Source organism: Ambystoma mexicanum, chromosome 12, assembly GCF_040938575.1.
Source record: "Ambystoma mexicanum isolate Mex_15411 chromosome 12, UKY_AmexF1_1, whole genome shotgun sequence".
NCBI classification, from domain to species: domain Eukaryota; kingdom Metazoa; phylum Chordata; class Amphibia; order Caudata; family Ambystomatidae; genus Ambystoma; species Ambystoma mexicanum.
The window spans coordinates 1094082922-1094105128 of record NC_090936.1 but is presented as its reverse complement, the minus strand read 5'-3'; the positions used below and the strand labels follow the sequence as shown (position 1 = coordinate 1094105128).

Genomic DNA, 22207 nt, shown 5'->3' with positions numbered 1-22207 from the left:
TGGCCCTCATTGGCTCAGCACACACACGCACCACGTCGCTCCTACGAGCCACGTAATGCGTGTGTGCTGCACCAATGGAGGGCCAGCACTACGGCTGGCGTGGTCCATAAGGCTTGATGCCGGAAGGCATTTCAGCCTTGGACCACGCCAGCCGTAGTACGATTCCAGCGTTCCAGCTTACCTGCCACTTGCCTGCCTTCCAGCACGTCTCCGGTAAGTGGTCTGTTGTGTTTGTGTTTCGGGTTTGTTTTGCTTTATGTTTCTGTGTGTATGTTGTGATGGGGGGGGTGAGGGGGGTGTGTCGGATGTGTATGAATGTTTGGATTTGAATGTATTTTGTGTGTATGTTGAGATGCGGGGTTGGGGGGTGTGTCGGATGTGTATGAATGTTTGGAGTTGAATGTATTTTGTGTGTATGTTGAGATGCGGGGGTGGGGGGGTGTCGGATGTGTATGAATGTTTGGATTTGAATGTATTTTGTGTGTATGTTGAGATGCGGGGGTGTGTCGGATGTGTGTGAATGTTTGGATTTGAATGTATTTTGTGTGTATGTTGAGATGCAGGGGTGGGGGGGTGTGTCGGATGTGTATGAATGTTTGGTTTTGAATGTATTTTGTGTGTATGTTGAGATGCGGGGGTGGAGGGGGTGTCGGATGTGTATGAATGTTTGGATTTGAATGTATTTTGTGTGTATGTTGAGATGCAGGGGTAGGGGGGTGTGTCGGATGAGTATGAATGTTTGGATTTGAATGTATTTTGTGTGTATGTTGAGATGCGGGGGTGGAGGGGGTGTCGGATGTGTATGAATGTTTTGATTTGAATGCATTTTGTGTGTATGTTGAGATGCGGGGGTGGGAGGGTGTCGGATGTGTATGAATGTTTGGATTTTAATGTTTTTTGTGTGTATGTTGAGATGCAGTGGGGGGTTTCGGATGTGTATGAATGTTTGGATTTGAATGTTTTTTGTGTGTATGTTGAGATGCGGGGGTGGGGGGGTTGTCGGATGTGTATGAATGCTTTGATTTGAATGTTTTTTGTGTGCTGAGTTGGGAGGTGGGGGGTTCGGGTCTGTATGGGTGCATGCTTGAGAGTGTGTGTGCAGAGTTGGGGGGTGGGGGGTTTGGAGTTGGGAGGGGTGGGGGGTTTGGGTCTTTATGGGTGCATGTTTGTGTGTGTGCTGAGTTGGGGGGGTGGCGGGTTCGGGTCTGTATGGGTGCATGTTTGTGTGTGTGCTGAGTTGGGGGGTTCGGGTCTGTATGGGTGCATGCTTGAGAGTGTGTGTGCTGAGTTGGGGGTGGGGGGTTTGGAGTTGGGGGTTCGGGTCTTTATGGATGCATGTTTGTGTGTGTGCTGAGTTGGGGGGTGGGGGTTCGGGTCTGTATGGGTGCTTGTTTGAGAGTGTGCTGATTTTGGGGAGTGGGGGGTTTGGGTCTGTATGGGTGCATGTTTGTGTGTGTGCTGAGTTGGGGGGTGGGGGTTCGGGTCTGTATGGGTGCATGCTTGAGAGTGTGTGTGCTGAGTTGGGGGTGGGGGGTTTGCAGTTGGGGGGGTGGGGGGTTTGGGTCTTTATGGGTGCATGTTTGTGTGTGTGCTGAGTTGGGGGGTGGGGGTTCGGGTCTGTATGGATGCTTGTTTGAGAGTGTGCTGATTTGGGGGGGTGGGGGGTTCGGGTCTGTATGGGTGCATGTTTGTGTGTGTGCTGAGTTGGGGGGTGGGGGTTCGGGTCTGTATGGGTGCATGCTTGAGAGTGTGTGTGCTGAGTTGGGGGTGGGGGGTTTGCAGTTGGGGGGTTGGGGGGTTCGGGTCTTTATGGGTGCATGTTTGTGTGTGTGCTGAGTTGGGGGTGGGGGGTTCGGGTCTGTATGGGTGTATGCTTGAGAGTGTGTGTGCTGAGTTAGGGGGTGGGGGGTTTTAAGTTGGGGGGTGGGGGGTTCGGGTCTTTATGGGTGCATGTTTGTGTGTGTGCTGAGTTGGGGGGTGGGGGTTCGGGTCTGTATTGGTGCTGGTTTGTGTGTGCTGATTTGGGGGGTGGGGGGTTTGGTTGGGGGTGAGGGGGCCATGGGGTGGGGGGTTTGGTTGGGGGTGAGGAGGCCATGGGGCATAGTGTTTGGTTGGGGGTGAGGGTGCCATGGGGCATAGTGTTTGGTAGGGTGTGAGGGGGCCATGGGGCATAGTGTTTGGTTGGGGGTGAGGGGGCCATGTGGCATTGTGTTTGGTTAGGGGTGAGGGACATGGGGCATAGTGTTTGGTTGTGGGTGAGGGGGCCATAGGGCATAGTGTTTGGTTGGGTGTGAGGAGGCCATGGGTCATAGTGTTTGGTTGGGTGTGAGGGGGCCATGGGGCATAGTGTTTGGTTGGGGGTGAGGGGGCCATAGGGCATTGTGTTTGGTTGGGTGTGAGGAGGCCATGGGTCATAGTTTTTGGTTGGGTGTGAGGGGGCCATGGGGCATAGTGTTTGGTTGGGGGTGAGGGACATGGGGCATAGTGTTTGGTTGGGGGTGAGGGGGCCATGGGGCATAGTGTTGCACTCCAAAAGTGAACTCAATAATAAAGCTAAAACAGGCACAGTTAGGAGATGTTCATCTTTGGCTTTTTGAGGAAACCTGACTCAACGAAGGCCATACTCCTCTTGGGCAACCCAAATAGCAAACTGTAGCAGTCCAAAATAACGGCATGTCCAATCTAGGGTCAATAAAATATATATAAGTTAATTAAACAGGCGAGATACAATAACTAAATAGAAATAAATTATTACAATGGAAAATGTGTAGTACAAAATGTAAGTTTGAAATGCAAATAAAAATCGTTACCCCTCAAGAACATTCTTTTTCCATGTGTTTAGTACAAATTGGGGGTTTAAAAAGCCTCCTGCCACGCCCCGCCTACCGCCCCGCCCACATTTACTTTTCGGCCCACTATAGCCCTCATGTAAGGTACTTTCGGCCCTCTGTCAAAATCAGTTGTGCACCCCTGGTATAGAAGAATACAGGGCAGAGTCTGAACTCTCACTAAAAGCCAAGCTAGTGATTTGGGCGTGCTCAGACACCTATATCAGGTATACCAGGCACACTGCACCCTCCCAGAATGTCTGAATTTGAATGGAGTGAGGAGTAACCGTCGCTGGACATAGCAGCCAACTTCAAGGAGGTGCTGGGAAGTTCACTAGTAGAGGCTGTGGCTCAAGGGGTGAAACCCCTGCAGGATAGGCTGGAAACACTGGAAGCAATCCTACACCAGCCCAAAGATAGCACCATAAGGACAGAGCGCACGCCCAAAGAACCCTCTGATGCAGGGTCTACAGGGAGTACTAAAGCCTGAAAGAGGAAAGCCTCTTGCGAACCCCAGGGCCCTTTGGAAGGGGAAAAAGAAAAGGCCCCAGAGGTTGTCGCTTTCGCTAAGCTCAGAGAAGCATATTTGCAGCATCAGGCAGTGCAGAGCCTCACGACCCCCACTCCTGGGGAAGAAATAAAAGGAGAAGAGGACCCAGGCTCGGAAGAGGAGCCGGTGGAAGGTGAACAGTCCTCGCACGATGGTGAGGAGACTGTGGAAGACGACTGGGCTAGGCCCAGCGGGGGTAAGAGAACCCGTAAAGGAAAACACCTCGAGGAGGGCCAGGAGGACATGTTTGACCCAGACAGCATCCGGAATCCAAGGTCATAGAACTGGCAACCATCCCCCAGAGTTGCGCAGTATATGACCATAAGGTTAAGAAAAGCTCTCAACAATGAGGTGAGACAGCGCCTCCAAGCAGAGTGCCCAAGACCAGACCTCCCAGGCAAAGTAGCCGAGGCCCCCGAACTGGACCCAAAGATGCTTACGTTTGTGTCCAAAACTAATAAAGACCCGCAGAAAGGGATTGACAGGTCCTGGAAGAGTTGCCAGGAAAAAGTGCTGGATCTAGCGGGACCACTGGCAAAGATCATGGATCTCGTGGAGAGAGCGTTAGATACGGGAGAAGAAGTGGACCCTGACGCCCAAGCAAACTGGGCACAAAGAGCCGTATGTCTGCTGGGAAGCGCAAATTGCGCAATCGCATCGGAGAGGAGAAGGGTCTTACTGCTCGAAATAGACCCTAAACTAAGCGACCTAGCGTCGTACGAGGCAGGAGAAGCAGCGCAAGGCCTCCTCTTCGGCAAAACATTTGGGAAAGAGATGGGCCGATTCGTCGGTACCTATACGTCATTGGAGAAGGCCCAGGCCTCAATCCGAAAGATTTTCCCCAGCAGAGTTTTTGGCGGGGACGGTCACCACAGGGGTCGGGCGGCTGGTTGAGTGCAAGGAGGCAGAAGGGCCCCTAATCCCAGAGCACAATACTGGGAGAACCGCCAGCAAGACTCCTTCTTCCCGACCAGAGGTCGTTTCCCGAGAGGACGCCACGGAAGAGGAGCCGGTCGCGGCCAAGATTTCACACAAGGTGAGAATAATTAATTACCCTCCGGTGGGAGGGAGAACTGGCTTATTTTGGGAAAACCAGCGCGCGCTTTCCAGCGATGCCTGGATATTGCAAACCGTAAGAGGACTGCAATTAGAATTCATAGAGCCACCAGTCCAAGAGCGCAGACCACATCAGCAGCATCTAGCAGGCTCAGAGCAGACCTGCCTGGACCACGAGCTAGCACAGCTCATCCAGAAAAGAGCCATAGAGAGATGCCTACATACTCCCAGTTTCGTGAGCAATATGTTCCTTGTCCACAGGAAGGAGAAGGTTCGCCCGGACTCTCTCCGGGAGAGAGACTGGTTGAAGAGGCTAGACCTAAAGGATGCATACCTGACTGTCCCAGTCTCGAAAGAATACAGGACATTCCTAGCTTCTTGCTGGAAGAAGCAATACTGGCAATTCAGGACGATGCCCTTCAGGCTTGCATCAGCTCCATGGGCCTTCACCAAGCTGATGAAGACAGTAACAGCAGCGATCTGGGAGAAAGGCATAAGGCTGATCATATACCGGGATGATATGCTCCTACTAGCCGAGGACCGAGAAACGCTGATTTATCAGACGAGATGGGTGCAAGAGTTACTCGAGTCTCTAGGGTTCCTGCTAAATGTGGAAAAGTCAGGCACCACCCCAGCACAGAGATTGGATTTCCTGGGGTTCATCCTGGACACCAGGAAAGCCACACTAGAGCTCCCAGCTCGAAAGATACGAGACATCAAGAGAGAGATTCGGGGATATCTGCAGAAGCAAGTAGTTTCCCTCAGGGTACTAGCAAGGATAGTGGGACTGTTAGCAGCCTCCATTCAAGCCATATTCCCAGGGCCCCTACACTACCGAGCACTGCAAAGACTAAAGATAAGGCACTTGCAGCAAGGCATGAAATATCATCAGTCAGTACCTTTGGATCCAGAGTCCATAACGGAACTGGAATGGTGGTTGAAGAATATGGACGCCTGGAATGGGTGAGCCATTTTCGGAGATCAACCGGACCTGGTCATAGAGTCCGATGCCAGTCGCCTGGGCTGGGGAGTGCGATGCAGAGACCTACAGACAGGAGGTAAGTGGAGCGAAGAAGAGCTCTGTCTGCACATAAACTGTCTGGAGCTTCTAGCAGGGTCGTTCGCAATCAAAGCCTTCACGAAAGGCAAGATGAAGTCGTGCGTGCTGTTGAAATGGACAACATCTCAGCTGTCCGTTTACATAAATCAGCTGGGCGGCACGAAATCCAGGATGCTAGCCGAGCTAGCGAAAGACTTTTGGCATGTTTGTCTCCAGTCGGAGACGTCAGTGACGGCAGAGTATCTGCCAGGAGAGCTGAACGTGGTAGCGGACTGGAATTCGCGCTACCTCACAGACTCCAGCGATTGGAGACTGAATCCGACAGTCTTTCAGACTCTGGATCGGAAATGGGGTCCTTTACACATAGACCTCTTCGCCTCCCGACTCAACGCACAGACAGCCAACTACTTCAGTTGGAGGGTAGACCTGGGTGCACAGGGGACAGAAGCCTTTCTACAGGAATGGACAGGCGGTCCGCATTACGCATTTTCCCCCTTCATGATGCTGAACAGAGTTCTAGCGAAATGTCGGAGAGAGGGAGCAGAACTACTGTTAATTGCACCACTGTGGAAGTCACAAGTATGGTTCCCAACACTAATGGAGGTTCTGGTAGACCAGCCGGGAATACTCCTGGAAGGAGAGCAACTACTCACGGACCCAGTTGGGTCATATCATCCTCTGAGAGTGAGAGGGACACTCCCGCTCATCGCGTGCAGGATATCAGGAGACGCTGGGCTCTGCCAGGCATTTCGACACAAGCTGCAGAGCTCATTGCGGAGTCCTGGGCCCCTTCTACTAGAAGGAGCTACGATGCGGCTTGGGCCAAATGGACGAGCTGGTGTAGAGGGAGAAGTTTTCATCCCGTTTCAGCGCCTGTAGTTGTGATCCTGAACTTCCTAGCGCAGTTGTTGCAAGACGGAAGAGCTTTCCGCACAATAGGAGTGTATAGATCAGCGATTTCAGCTGGGCATCTGCCGATTGAAGGCGTGCCAGCAAGTGAGCACCCAGCGGTCGTATGGCTCCTTCGAGGAGCGAGATTTAGGGTCCCTCTGGAGCCCAGGTATAGTACAATGTGAGACGTGACAGCAGTACTCAGGCTCTTAGAAAGCTGGCCGATAAATAAGTACCTGTTCCTTAAGCAGCTGTCAGGTAAGCTGGCAATGCTGTTATGCCTGTTATCTTGTAAGTGCGTATCGGACGTCAAGGCACTAGAGATCAATAGGAGATCCTTTGGGCCGGAAGGAGTCACCTTCATGATTGTCAGGAGGACCAAGACAGGGACCTCTTCAGACCACCATCCATACTTTCCGAACAAGGTCAAAAGGTGCATAGCGAGTTGCATCAAAGAGTATGAATCCAGGACGGAAGAGTATAGAGCTGCCAGCACCACGCACCTGCTCATAGCGCGCAGGAAGCCATACCAAGCAGTAGCTACAGCCACCATAGCCAGATGGGTTAAAGAGGTTATGCAAGCGGCAGATATAGATCTGAGTAGGTATGGAGCACATTCAGTGCGGGGAGCAATGGCCTCTAAGGCGTTCACGACTGGAGTATCTCTGAGGGAGATTATGCTGGCGGCAGATTGGGCTAGTGAACGTACATTTAAAGTGTTTTACTTTAAACCAACCGAGAGTTTAGCGGTAACAGTACTGGGGAGCTTTGAACAAGCATAATGCTCGCCTCCAGTCTTGTCATAGAATGAAGATTACCCCTGCTAACTGCGCAGGGAGTATTCATTCTATTAAAGACTAGGAGGCGAGCATTAAACCTCCCAACCAAGCTATGTTTTGTGTATAAGTATTGACATATTCTAAGTGATAACAGTGTATATGATAGTAGCAATACGTGGGCACCACCCTGAATTTCTGCTTTTGTGTTATTCCTAGGGAAAGAGCAGAAGAACAATTGAATTAGGAGGCTAACAGCGGTAGTTGCCTGGAGTCGAGGAGGATCGGCATTCGGTTTGGAGTGGTTCAAGTCTTCGCTCAGTTGGCAGGATTTAGTGTGGAGTTAAAGAAGTGACATTTCAGAGCGAGTAAAAGAGAGGAGGAGCTCATGGGCAGGAAGTGGTCATAGCTGAGCATGGGGTGAGATGGACTACAGAGACTATGGGGATTGCAGTTCCAAAAGAAGAAAAGTCTGTTGAGACATTTTTCAGTGTTTGTTATTGGTTTTATTGGTTTGTTGAAACTGCTGAGGAGTAGTAAATTAAAGAAGTTGAAGCATAATGCTCGCCTCCTAGTCTTTAATAGAATTAATACTGCCTGTGCAGTTAGCAGGGGTAATCTTCATTATTATGCTGAGCTCTGCTCTTTACTTCTGGAGCAGCAAAGTACATTAACAGTATGAACAAGAAAAAACAAAACTACAACTTCAGTAAGAATAGTCTTTTTCTGTAGGTCAAACTTAAATGCTGTACCACATAACCTTCTCTGCCAATCCTGTCTTCTGAGGCTCTTTAACTGGCTTCTTCTTAATGTTTTTTTATTCTTTCATTGCTGTTTGAGCAGCAGATAAGGGCCTCAAAACATTTCATGCTTTAGCGTTGCACCTAGTCGTTAGGTTAGATATTTTGGTTACATTGCTACATTCTATACATATTTAAATGCAGGGTGAATGATAAGGAATTTTCCCCCTACAGTGGGACTCGTTCACGCATATCAGGGAGCTGGCACGCTTCAGCTGCACAGGCAAGTGTAGGGACGGATCATTCAGTTCCAGCATCAAACCCTTACTCCCCTTGCAAGATACCCCAGGATTCCTCAAGAAAAGCACAGAGAATAAACCTTTGTCAGTCCTTGGGCGGGCAATCGCTGCTTTGACTGTACTGATTTAGTGCTTTGTCCTGTCGCTCGCTGCCTCTCCTTGGCATTGCATTACTTTACGTTAGTATGGAAAATCTGTATTCTGTGTCCAGACCGTAGGCTCGTATTATGCAATGAGGCTACTGGTTCAATCAGTTAAAAAAAACATATCTTTAAACATTGATTCATTCGACCAATCTACAGCTTTTGGGATGTATTCTCGATGGCCTCCAAGCCCAAAGGCTTTAGAGGCCATCGCACCCCGGAAAGAATGCTCATTGAAAGAAGCTGTATCTATTCCTGCTTCTTTCATACATAGGTTCACCCATCTAGCTAGTGTAGTGGGTGAGACTGCTTTGAGAGATTTTTGCAGGGCGAGCAAAAGAAACTATTTATGGAAGCCACCAGTTGTTTCAAAGCATGAGCCATCACTCACCAACCAAAACGCACCCAAATGTTCCTTCCTCTGACCAAGAGACCTGTGACGAATCAACTTACGGGGCACCAGTGGTCCAGGGATGATTATCGGTTTCTAAACCATCAATGAGCTAGCACACTAGAAGGGATCCAAACAGATTGGAAACACAAGTCAATTATAAACCTTCTTGTCCAATTTTGGTAACGTGGACAGAATGGCAGGCTTATCTCTGCGAGGTCGTGGATCGTTGGTTAGTTGCAACACAGCGAAAATACAATTATTGCACAATGATAAAAGGGACTGTCCAGTCAAGGTTGTATAAAAATATCTACTTTATTATTATTACAACAGACAGTTCTAGTACACTACAAAATACAACCCACCCTTTAAAGGAACAGAGAGGACAGACAGTTTTACGAAGGAAAGGGATACTCTCTGGATACTGACAGGGGGTAGTTAGTAAAGCAATCAGTCTTAACTGCTCAAGGCTATTTGGTTTTAGCACCAATGGAACAAGGGGTCGTAAATGTCACTAGGGGCTTTCGGAGAAGGACCAGGTGGTCAGAACCACAATGTACCTGGTGCTTGAGATGATCCTGATGCTCGACAGCATTGAGTCGGTTCCAGGATGCTTTGCAGCTCCTGCAACAGAGTTCAAGACGGGACCCAGCTGCGGATATCAGGCGGCAGGCAGTTCGGCAAGCAAGGCTGGATGGACGGCTGCAGGCTGGCCTACACAGTGGCTTTGGGGGCCAAGAATCGTGTCTGTGGGTCCATGGGTCCCCACCAACAATCTTCTGTTATGCGTGAGGTCATAACCAGAGTGCTTTGCAACAGGAAAGGTAAGGGGTGACAACATGTACTTCTACGTCCCACCCATCTTCCTGTCTGTTGAGGATCAAAATGTCTCTCTGGTCAATCGAGCTCTTTGTGGCACCTGATCAAAGCGTAGGTCTCCCTTGAAGTTTGTGGCAAGAACAGACTTTCTGTCTCCATCAAACCACATTCTTCTTCCCTCTGAAAGGAGGTTCCCTTACAGTGGTTGATCAATTTAAAGATTGCTCAATCACACTGTGCCACAGACATATGGATTACTGCATGGTTGCAGAAATATTTATTCTTGAAGAGGTCAGCCTGACATGTTTGGAGCAACCAAAACTCTTTCTCAAAGGCTGATTTGCAAAATAAACATGTGTGGTTCATTATTACAACATAAATTCAAAAATAATAAAGCAAGTTGGTACAAAACCAAGAGGTGACAAAAGTGAGAGACAGGGTTTCATATACACATACATCAAATGACATTGCATGATGGGTTGTAACCATAGATATGGTAAGTATATCATATAAACAATTCCAATAAAGTACAATGGGCCTCATTACACAGACGGCGGTAAGGGTTAACGGTCACCGTTAATGGTACCTACCGGTGACCGTTAACCCTTACCGCCTTACTACGAGGTCCCTTAGCGGGTTGGAGACTTTAACGCCTGCTTTTTGCAGGCGTTAAAAACCAACCCGCAAAGGGACCAGGGAGCTAATTACAGTACCGCAATTTGCATTGCCGTAATTAGCACCTTCCCCATTCCCATTATGCCCTATGGGGCAAAAATGGGAATGGGAAAGGGCAATGGGGGAAGGGGGAATTACCGCCCCACCAACCTTGGAATAGGGCGGTAATTTCCCTTTCCTCCAAGGCGGTGCCGGTATTTTACCGGCATGGACCAAGGTGCTCATAGCACCTTGGTCCACCGCCGTCCGTGTAATGAGGCCCAATGACTTTCAACAAACACAATTTTTATATTACAGAAAGAGATATATATAGAGAGAAGAGAAAACAAACACCAATTAGTGTGATGCTATTGTTGAGATGCCCAAAAATGGTTACTTAAATAGCATGATGAGCGGTGCACTACACGGACCACGCACCGTGGGGATTAGTGCATTTTGTATTTACCTCAAAGTGATTTCCTGTTCAAGTACCGGACCTTAAAATAGAATTATGAAGATAACACTGTGAGTTGGCAAGAACTTCCAGTCCAGTTACTTTAAATGGATAAGTACCATCTATATCTGTTCTGTTAAAGATAAAGTTAAAGTGCCCGGTCACTTACCATAGGTATTAATTTGTACTTTACCAATGAAGTTGCATGCCTATAAGAAATTTAAATAGAGGAACAACTCATGAACGTGAACTAATCATTATTCTGAGGAGTTGCTTATTGAGTACGTATAATAGAAGTTGATTAATTGATTGCAGGGCATATATTAATGTGGACATCATACCTTGTAGGGTTTGCGCTGTTGCGACGTAACTACAAAGTGCTTGGTTTCCAAATCTGAAATCAAGAGAACAATTGTTGTTGATATGCGATCGCCCCCAATGCAGGTAAATCATCAATCATCCAGATATAGCCGCAGGCACATACAAGGGAAAACAAAAAACCGAACCTGAAAGTGAGCGTTTCCTTCAGAATGCTTCTGCCTAGCGCTGTCTTGCTGGCGCTTCACTCATTCTTGCAACCCTAAGGGTCGTAGCACAATTACAGCATGTATGCGCTTACCTGGCCTTTCAGCTTGTGATCCGGTTTCTGAGAGAAGTTGCAGCGTACTTCCCAACACGTATTATTGGAGCCTGACGTAACTAGACCGCCCAGCTCCTCATAGGCCATTGTCAAGGGCCGACCGCCATCTTGGTGGAATCCCCAAGAATGTATGGATTGATTAATATTGCATGTGATGCACAGCGCAGTACACGGTTTCCTTGCTGTAACAGATGAAATCCATGGGATTCAGCTGGCCAAGCTATCCGTGGATGTAAGGACAATAATAAAGGATGAAAGCCGCTGTGAAAAACAATACTGCACCCAGCCCAGTAAGCTGCTATTTTCTGAGCCTGTTGTTCATGGGTGCAATTGCTAACGTGTTAAGTTATTGAGAATTCTGAACTATACCGAGGCATGGAACTCGCCTCACATTATCATGGGCCTTAATTTCAAACAATGCTGAATGCATATGATTATCCTCAGTAACGCACAGGTGCTGCACACAGCCCATCAGGCTACTGAGTCTCAACCTATTACTGATATGTGCAGTTCCTACCATATTTTGAAATGTGTGCAATGATATTCAAAGAGTTACTCAATACTCAATTCACCACGGCATTGGATTCCCTCACATGGTCATGAATCTAACAATCAAAACATAGCTCAATACAGATGAATTGACATTATATTATATGAAGACATTTTCAAAGATGTAATTTATGTTCACCAATGACAATATATACAATTGCACAAAAAACTATTCGTGTTTATGAACGATAATGTATGTAAGTTTTGACTTGACACAATGATAGGGTGCTATGTGGAACATTATATCTTATACACAACCAGATAGAGACTAAGAGTGCATAGATTTGCACATATATTCTTAAGAATTAAATACAGCCTGTCAAAATTTTATAAAAATATGGAAAATGCATGGTCTGTGTTTAAGCCATGTATGACAGTCCTATACTTGCAAATAAGTCTTGCTTCTAATTGCCTTAGTTTGAGTTCAAGATTGCCGCAGTGTTGGGGTAGATTCACTTTAGCGATTCCTGTAAAGTTAACATCTCGCTTGTTGTCCATCTGATGAACAGTGTGCCAATGTATGGCCAATGGAAATTTCGCTTCCTGATTAGATATTGTAGAGAAATGCTCTCTAATTCTAACTTTGAGCGGCCTGATCGTGCTTCCAATATAGTGGAGTCCACATACACAGGTGATGCAATACACAACATACTTCGAATTGCAATTAATAAATGAGTTAATAGAGTATTGACCCAAAGTCCCAAAATCCAATGATGTGCATTCTAAAGCAAACCCACACATGGTGGAACCCTTTCTTCTGACCCTGGGAAAGCCACTTTGAGAAAGAGCTTTGGTTGCTCGGAACACGTGTCAGGCTGAGCTCTTCAAGAATACATATTTCTGCAACCATTCAGTAAACTATATGTCTGTGGCGCAGTGTGATTTTGCAATCTGTGAATTGATCTATTCCTTCTGTGGTATATTGGGCAAAATATCCACACCTCGTAATCACCCGCTGCCTCTTCAGACAACTTTCATTGCGGGCGCAAGCGCTAGGGTCCCAACGTCTCCCTTGCCACTTGTCTGTTTTTTGTCCCTTGCAGGGGTTGCCTACTGTAAACAGTTGTCCCAGACATGACATTCAATGCCCTTCCTACAGAGGGGTGAGAGCTAGCTTCAAGCTGACACATTACATATCAATGCTGTGTTTGGGTTTCCTGCACTTTGTTAGTTCTCTTCGCAGGCCTGCTGCATTTAACTCTCATCACTATTCGCTGCCACCACACAGAAATACAATGGGCACATTGGGTACATGGAGCGTTTGATATTTAATTAGGCTGGCGATGGCAGGGGGGAAAGTGTTGTCTTCCCCCTTCATGAGATGCTTTCATGTACTCCTGGCTGTCACATTCCAGCTAAATGTGACAGGGAGGACTGCGCCTGTATGCTGTGTCCAACCCAGAGTACACTTAACTATGTGTTTGTTGTGGGGCAAGCATAGGAAAATGTGTGCAGATTAGCCCCAGATATTTATTTTCCAAGGTTGATCTCCCATCATTCCATTTCTTACAAAATTTCAAAAAAGCACAGGCAAGCGCACACTCCCTGTGCAGCTGTCGAATTCCTCACATGCCCCCCAGCCTCAACATGTGAACCACCACCCTACTGAGGGTCTGAGGCAATCTGCATTTCCATGCTGGGAGCCTGGTTTGTGCTGGATGTCCATATCTAATCCCTATAGGGATATGGCCGCATGCAGAAGCTTAGGGTTCTCCCCTTGCATGGCCATTAACCATCGCAGAGGCCGGTGGTCTGTCTGAATCGTAAAGTGAGACCCAAAGATGTAGGGTTTCGACTTCTTTACGGGCCAACACGACCGCATATGCTTCTTGTTGTATGACAGCCCTGTTGCTTTCCCTTTTTGTCAACCGCCTGCTAATGTAGGCCGCAGGCTGCTCTACCCTTTCAGAAGTCAGCTCCACTAATACTGCTCCAATCCCAAAGTCACAGGCGTCTGTCTGGATAATGAACTCCTGGCCATAGTATGGCACTTTCAGAATTGGGGCCCTGCACAATCCATCCTTTAAATCCTGAAAGGAGGTTTGACAGGCAGGGGTCCAAGTTACCTTCTTCAGCATCTTTTTGGAAGTTAGATCATTCAGGGGCATGGAAATGGTCCCATCACCTCTGATGAGCGACCAGTAGTACCCGGTGAGACCTAGAAAGCCTCCCACCTGCGTCTGAGTGGTGGGGATGTCCCAATCCCTCAGAGCCTGTGCCTTAGCTTCGAGAGGTTGTTTCTTACCTCCACTGACCCGGTGGCCTAGGTAGGTCACTGTGCCATGCGCTATCTGGCACTTCGTGGCCTTGATAGTCAGAACTGCATTCTGCAGCGCCTGAAGCTCTTGTTTCAGGTGGCATAGGTGATCCTCCCAGGTGTGGTTGAACACAGCAATATCGTCTAAAAAGATCACATGGACATTTTCCAGACCAGTCAAAACCTGGTTAACCATCTGCTGAAAAGTGGCAGGGGCATTCTTCAATCAGAAGGGCATCACAGTGAACTGATAATGACCTTCCGCGTTATCCGAGAATGCTGACCTCTCCCTCACTACATCTGTCAAGCCGGCGTGACAATACCCTGCTGTGAGGTCAAAGGTACTCATGTACTTTGCAGCACCAAGCTTGTCAATGAGCTCATCTGCCCAAAGAATGGGGTGAGCATCTGTCTTTGGGACAGAATTGAGCCCCCTGTATTCCACACAAAAGCAAACTTCAGTCTTCCCACCACTGGTCTTTTTAGGGACCAGTACCACTGGGCTAGCCCAGGGGATGTGGGATGGATCTATCACTCCAAGAACAGCATCTTGCAAACTTCCTCCTTGATGGTGTCCCTTACCTTATCGGACATCCAGTGAATCCTACTCTTCACTGGCTTACTGTCTGCAGTGTCCACATCATGGGTGCACCAATCTGCACGACCTGAGTCAGAGAAAACAGACCGGCAAACTGTCCCAGTAAACGGCGACAGTCCGTCAGTTGCTGTTCTGACAGGTCCATTGCAAGGTTGACACCTTCAACTGACCCATTTATGGCTTCAGTGTGTAAGTGTCATGGCTCCAGCTTCTAGCTTTCATCGCTGTCGTTGTCCGCGGCAGGAAAGACCTGCGCTCCCCTTCCGGCGTTCTTGGCAGTTGCCCTGGTGCCACTTGGAGCAGCGTGGCCTTAGGTGGCACCACCCCCTGGCTCTCCACTCTCCGTTTCTGCTGCAATGTCAGCACGGCGCACACTGTATTCATGTATACGCCCAAGCATACGCCCACGCAACACGTCAACACGCCTAGCCCGGGAACTATAAGAAGACTCGCATCTCCATACAGGAGTGCTTCTGATTGAAGCTGTTACAACCTCTTTAATCCCTTCCTCCCATTCTTTGTTGCTTCCTAGTTACCGACTCCTGTATTCCACAGACATTCTTCCTCCTGCTTCGACTTCAGCACTGGTATTTGTATTTTGCATCTTGGATTACGAATTAGTACTTTTTGCGTCCCTTTTTTTTAAACATATTTACTCTTAACGGATTGTCACTGGATTTCCCTTCTTATGAACTGCTTATGCTAAATCAGAGTGATTTGAACTTTGGATGCCTTGCTGTTTTTCCCAGCACTTCCGTTTCCATTAGAGCGCCCTCATTCCAAACGGGAAACAGGTCCCTTACTAACCATATCAACTACCCTTCCCTCTTATCTGCCTCATCCTAACCTCCTGATGCAGGTGCTGCTACTATAATCCCGGAGTTCCATCAAAAAACATTATTAAAAATACCAGAATTAGAGAGGCCAGCAGGGGGCGCGCTCATGATAACAGCCTGAGCGTGTTACTCTCTCTGCCCGGGTCCGTAAAAGCGGCTTGAGCCCCTGCTTTTTGCCCCACCTACATGAAACTCGACAGGGCGTCAAGGGGCTATAGTTAGGCGCGAAACAGCAGAGGGAAACGCCCCCGGAATCGTGGCGAATGCGCCAGCGGATTGGGGATGTTAGCGGATTCCCGATTCCCCTCCACAAGGGTTTGAGAGGACTCTCTGCGGCGGCCGCCTCCTCCACGTGAGAGACCAGAATTAGTGGGGTGAGAGGAGGAGCATGGCAGAGCTTGCCGGGGAGGTGAGTGAGTGCCACAACCCACCCCCCCCAACCCTGGTGGGTGTGTGGTGCCATGGGCCCCCTGGGCTGGTGCTCGGCTGTGGGGGCGGTCCACGGGGTGGGGGAGAGGTGTTACGCAGCGGATGCTGCAGCCGGGAAGACATGAGCCCCAGAGGGCGCCCTCAGGCCATGCGGGATGGAGATCCTGCCACCAGGCTAATACTCTGGCCCAAAGGAGAAGGACGGGCTTGTGATGAGGAGGTAAAGGCCACGGCATGTAATCGCCTGTTTGAACTATATCTGCGGTGCCGGCTGGATAGAGGTGCTCAGACACCGAAGTAAGGCTGTAGTTGAAACAGGGCATCCATGCAGTTACTCAAAGAGCACTGAATTATACAGATGATCACCGTAGAGACACAAAGGATTGTTTTTTAAGAAAGGGTGGGACAGAAGGAACCCGGCGACCACAGGCCACGGTATAACCCGGACCACACTGTAGTCCTGAGGAGGTACCCAGAGGGCACAACGGCACAGGGGTTTCTCCCCCCCATGGCGAATATTAGGGAGAAGCAGGGAAGAGGTGCCTCCTGACTTACGGCGGTCGTGGTAGAAACTCAGATACAGCACAGGAGAGTGTGGGCCCTCAGTTTTGGGGCGTCAGATAAACAGGCACTGGCAAAACAGGGGTGTGTCCGAAGAACTAAATTGTAGGTTGTCACGAGGCTCTGCACACGAGGAGGAGATTGACACTAGGACCATTGTGCTGAAAGCGTAGGCCTCAAGGCCCGTATGGGACTCTGAGCAAGAGGGGCTGAATCCGTGATCGCATGAAAAAATACCCTGTGGTCTGCCCATTGACAAGTACTCCCTTCCCCGAGCTGAGACGTAAGTGCGGGGAATGGGGAGGGGACGCTTCCATCTATTTTTTTTTTAAACGTATTTTATTGGCATTCGTATTAAATGCATAAAAATACAAGAAAATTAACTAGAACAATAAACATAAACAACAACAGTCTTCAAGGGAAACAGCTCCTCTTACTTGGGTGGGCATGGGTGCAGATGGGGGTTCCGACATCTCGGGAAGTGGGAGGGATCTCGGTCAAGGAGATCACCATATCGGGGCGAGTGTGAGGGATCATATATGGCAGAGTAATGGGGTTTATCATGGGGGGTTTATGGTCTGCACTGAAGTGTATATCTCTCAGGAGGGCCTTCCAAGAGTCCAGGGTGCCACTCGCAAAGTCTCTGTCAGAGGCGATTCCATCTTGCCAGGCTCTGGTTTCGGTTGCAGTCCATCTCTCTAGTTCTTTTAACCAGCGTTCATGTCTAGGGCCTCCTGGTGACTTCCATGCCATGGCTATAGTTCTTTTTGCAAGGATACATGAAAGGTCCATTAACTTAACGACATGTTTGTATTTGCTTGGTCTGGGGTAGGCCCCTAATAAGCATTCCCCGGGTGTCCATTCGTATCTGCTTACCCCGGCGTCAGTGCAGGTTTGTTTGACTTTGGACCACAGCGCCATTGTCCTGGTGCAAGTCCAGAACATGTGGATCAGATCAGCTTTGTCGTTTCCGCACCACGGCAAGCCGGGGAGCCCTGTTTGTTGAAGGAGGCCACCCTCTTTGGGGTCATATACGTCCGATACAGGAATTTAAGTTGTATCTGACCGAATCTGGAGTTTCTCGACACCTTCTTAGGGTATAGTAGCGTTCTTTCCCATTCCTTGTCTGTAAGCGTAGTTTCAAGATCTGTTTCCCATTTCGCCTTCAGTGACGCACTTTTGGGGTTGGGTTTATCGATGAGTCTCCTATAGAGTCGAGAGACCGGTTTCCAGCCATCCGTGAGGTCGTGCATCTCTTGTAACAGTGGGTCTGGGGTGGGTTCCTCCGGCTAGCTGCCCCAGATCTTCTTGGCGGTTTGTTTGAGCCGATGATACCAGAGGAACTGGCCGCTTGATAGCCCCTCATTAGCCTGCAGCGATTCAAAATCCCTGAATTCGCCCTCCTCAAACATGTCTCCCCATGTGTAAATTCCGGAGTCCTCCCATCTCCTAGATGTGGAGAGATCCGATTCTGTTTTGCACACGTCAACCAGAATGGGGATGCCTGGAGAGTAAGGGTGTTTCACCTGTCTGATGTAGCAGGTTCTGGTCCAGATCTGCCTGCCAAGTTCGACGATCAAGGGGGCATCTGGGGATTGTCGTAGAGGGTTCCAGAGAGGTTCCCTGGGGAATATTCTGGAGGGAGATTGTTTCAATAGTCCCAGCTCGGCTGATGGTTCGTCGTAGAGCCACTTCGTCACGTGGCTAAGCTGTGCCGCAAGATAATACAACTGGAGGTCTGGGAGTTGTATTCCCCCCTCCTTATATGGGAGGGATAGGGTAGCCAAAGTCAATTTATGCCTGGTAGGTCCCCATAGGAAGTCCCTGATAAGTGCCTCTAATTTCTTAAAGAAGGGCGGTCTGACGTAGTGGCATATGTTGACGAAGAAGTACAGAAATCAGGGGAGGACTATCATCTTGACTATTGCTGCTCTGCCCACCATTGCAAGTGGGAGTCTAGACCAAAACTTTATGGATCTGCGAAGGCTGGTTATTGCTACCTCCGTGTTGTGCTTGTGTGTGTGCATCGGGGTGTGACTCACATTAATTCCTAGGAACCGGAACGTGTCGAGTTGCCACTTTATCCCAATGTCAGGGAGGTCAGTTTCTTCTAAGCCTCTCAGGCTGGCCAAGGGAAAGGCAGAGGATTTCAGTCTACTGAATTTGATCCGGAGTATTTCGCATAGTTGTCTAGTACATCCAATGTGATAGGTGCGTTGACCTGGGGATCTTTCAAGTATAAAAGGACATCGTCCGCGTACAGGGATATTATGTTATGTTCGTTGCCCAATTTGATGCCGGCGTCAAAGAATTGATTCCTAAAGTATATGGCAATCGGCTCAAGGCCCAATATGTAAAACATGGGCGACAGTGGGCACCCTTGTCTGGTGCCCCTTTGTATTTTCCAGGACTCAGACACCGTTCTGCCGGTTTTTACTCTTGCCATAGGAGAATTATAGAGTACTGTGATCCATCTGACAAAGCCCTCGCCAAACCCGAACCCCCTCAGCACCTCGATGAGCCACTCCCAGAAGATGGAATCAAAGGCCTTGATGGCATCGAGTGATAGTACTGCTAGGTCTTCCTCATTCTCATAGGTTTCGGCCATGATGTGTTGAAGCCTTCTCAGGTTGGCCGTGGTGTTGCGTCCTGGGACAAAGCCATTCTGGTCTTCGTGGATTAGGGACCCTACCACCCTAGCGAGTCTGCTGGCCAGTATAGTGGTGAGAATCTTACTATCATAATTTGACATGGCCAGAGGGCGATAAGAGTCACAGTCAGTGGGTGGTTTGTTTGGTTTGAACATGGGAATAATTATTGTCTCTTTCATAGTGTTAGGTAAGAACCCGTTTTCGTAGGCCTCCAGGTAGACCTCGTGGAGGATTGGGGTGAGGATGGATTTGTATGTTTTGTAAAATTCAGGCGGGAGGCCGTCACTTCCGGGAGCCTTACAGGTGGCTAGCGATCGGATTGCACTAGTCACGTCTTCTGCTGTGATTTCCATCTCGAGTGCCTCTCTCTGTTCGCTGGATATTTTGGGGAGGCCTATCTCATCTAGTGTTTCTTTGATTTCGTCTCTGTCTATTTGTGTTTCGTGGGAGTACAATCTGGAGTAGAATTTGGCAAACGCTTCATTAATTCCTAGTTGTGTCTTGTGACTTGTCTCATTCTCGTCTAGTATCTCCGTTGGGAGGTGCCTGGGACTTTCACGACTACACAGCCAGGCCAGCAGTCTGCCGGGTTTGTCGGATTCCTTATGAGACCTGGTAGTGTATGTCGTGAAGTCAAACCTCTCTAAACTGTCCCAGGAAGATTGGCACTTCTCGCGGGCTTCCTTCAACTTCGTTTCAACTTCCGGAGTAATATTTGAGGTGGATTCTAGACGGGAGATCTCTTTTTCATGTGCTTCGAGTTCAGACCTCAATTGCCTACAAGTGCCTCCAGCTTTTGATATTATTTCTCCTCTGGTCACCACCTTCATGGCTTCCCACAGTCTGCTCCAGGTAGATATTGAGCCTTTATTAATGTCAATGTATTATTCTAGGTTTTCAGCGAGGTCTTCCCTGAACTCCGGGTCGGCGAGGGCTGCAGTGGGCATTCTCCACATGGGGATTGGTGGTCTAGGCCCTGTTAATTGCCATTGCAAAGTCAGTGGGGATTATGCCGTGGTTTCTGCCAATGATATTTGTTCCCTGTCGATGAACAGATAGTCGATTCTCGTGTGGATCTTATGCGGGGCTGAATAATAGGAATAGATCTTTTCAACAGGATGTTGTTCCCTCCAAATATCCACCAAGTCGAGTTGTTGCAGTGTTTCTGTCAGAGCACATGTTGCGGGGTTACTTGGATGGGGGGGTGGGGCAGACCTGTCCATAGAGCCATCCATGACGCAGTTGAAGATCCCCCCATATAAAGGTCCTATTTCGGTGGTGTGCTATCTTTGAGCATATTGCTCTGAGGTGAGATGGTATCCTGTGTTGCGGGAAGTATGAATTAACTAGGCAGATTGGAGTCTGTTTGATGGTGCCCCACATTATCACAAAACTTCCTTCTTTATCAGACTCGAATCCTTGCAATTGGAAGGGCACATTCGGGTTCACCCATGTGAACACCACCCTTGAGTATGTGGAGTAGGGGGAACCTCTCCCGGTCCCAGCCCATCGCTCTATTATTTTGGACATGGTGTCTTCCGTAAGATGCGTCTCTTGTAGCATTGCAATTGAGACCTTTTTCCTGCGTAGATAGGATTGTATACGATTTCGTCTCAGGTATGAGCCCATCCCTCTCACATTCCACGTCATGACCTTGAGTTGTGACGCCATGGAGTCAATGTTTTGAGGCTGGCTGGCAGCTTATCCTCTGGAGCCTGTAGTAATGCCAATCTTAGGTTATTAGGCCGTTGACGGGAGTAATCGGGTTCTTCTCCCCCCAATTTGTGGCATGCACCCATCCTGTGTTTCTTCAGCGATAGTGGTTTGAAGACTGTATAACTAACAAAACTGTTAACAAAACTCAAACTGATGCGCCCAGCGACTACATCTTTGTTGTGGTGCTCTGGCGCTCTCGAGCCGTCCAGACCCATCCAGGTATAGGGCGCGAGCTGGGTCGGGCAGATGGCTGTCCCGACCCGGAATGTCTGTGGGGGATAGGGCTGGTGTCTGGCGGAGAGGCCGAACGAGGGCCGTTTCTATGTAGCTAACTGTTAGTTGGATTACCTTCTGAGGTCCGGTTGATTGTGCTTGTTGTGGTCATTTATGGCAGCGTGTGTCGTGTGCCGACGATCTGAGAGACTCATTCTTCCAACTGGGGAGCATCTTTACCATCTGCAAGGTTGTTATCTTCCAGCCACATGTTGGCGGCCGTTGGGTTTTCTAGGAATATGGCTCGTCTGTTGAAGATGACTTTCAGGCGTGATGGGTAGAGCAGCCTGTATTTCAGGTTTAGTTGTTGGAGTCTTGCTTTTACCGGGACAAAAGAGTTCCTCTCCCTCTGCACTTTCTGAGTGTAGTCGGGATAAATGGTTATTTTAGAGTCGCCACGTTCGATGGGGCCTTCTTCCCTGGAGTGGCGAAGGATAATCTTCCTATCTTGAAAGTTTAGGATTTGAGTAATTATTGGTCGTGGAAATGATCCAGGTGGGGGCTGCTTCTGGAGTGACCTGTGGGCTCTTTCGACCGCAAATCCTTGCGACAATTTCCCGGCCCCAAACTCCTGTTGTAGCAAGGATTCTATATAGGCTGTAGTGTTCGGGCCTTTGTTTCCCTCTGGTACTCCTAGGATCCTAATATTGCCCCGTCTAGCCCGACCTTCGGCCTCCTCGGATCTCTCCTCTAGGATCGCCACTTTCTTCTCTAGGTCTGCAAACTTGGACTTCAAGACCTCTGTGGCTCCTGCTGTTTCTTCTATTGAAGTCTCGGTTTTTGTCACCCTCTCGGTTAATTTGCGGGCGTCCTGACACATGAGTTGAATGACCATTTTAAATTCGTCGATCTTAGAGTCTATGTGTGTCCTCAATGAAGCATTAGCCTCCAATATTTGGGAGTGGTTATCCGTGGCTTCCCCCTCTTTCGTGTGGGTAATCTCTGGGGCACAAGAGCGAGCCAGTGTGGGGGTTTTTGGCTTGGCGGATACAAATGAGTCCAGGGTGGCTGCTTTCGCTTTGTTCCTGGCGGCCAT

The 22207-nt window shown here is 48.8% G+C and overlaps 1 protein-coding gene and 1 long non-coding RNA gene across 3 annotated transcripts in view; one reads left to right on the top strand and one right to left on the bottom strand.

Moving 5' to 3' along the window:
• Positions 1-11329, bottom strand: part of LOC138513099 (uncharacterized) — a 53828-nt gene extending 42499 nt beyond the window's left edge. The window contains exons 1-2 of the long non-coding RNA XR_011281702.1: positions 11281-11329; positions 11003-11055 (exon numbers count right to left, since the gene is read on the bottom strand). This is a non-coding gene — a long non-coding RNA (uncharacterized lncRNA). The remainder of the gene's footprint in view (positions 1-11002; positions 11056-11280) is intronic.
• Positions 1-22207, top strand: part of ASB13 (ankyrin repeat and SOCS box containing 13) — a 321247-nt gene that overhangs the window by 135244 nt on the left and 163796 nt on the right. The gene's annotated exons all lie outside the window — the stretch shown is intronic.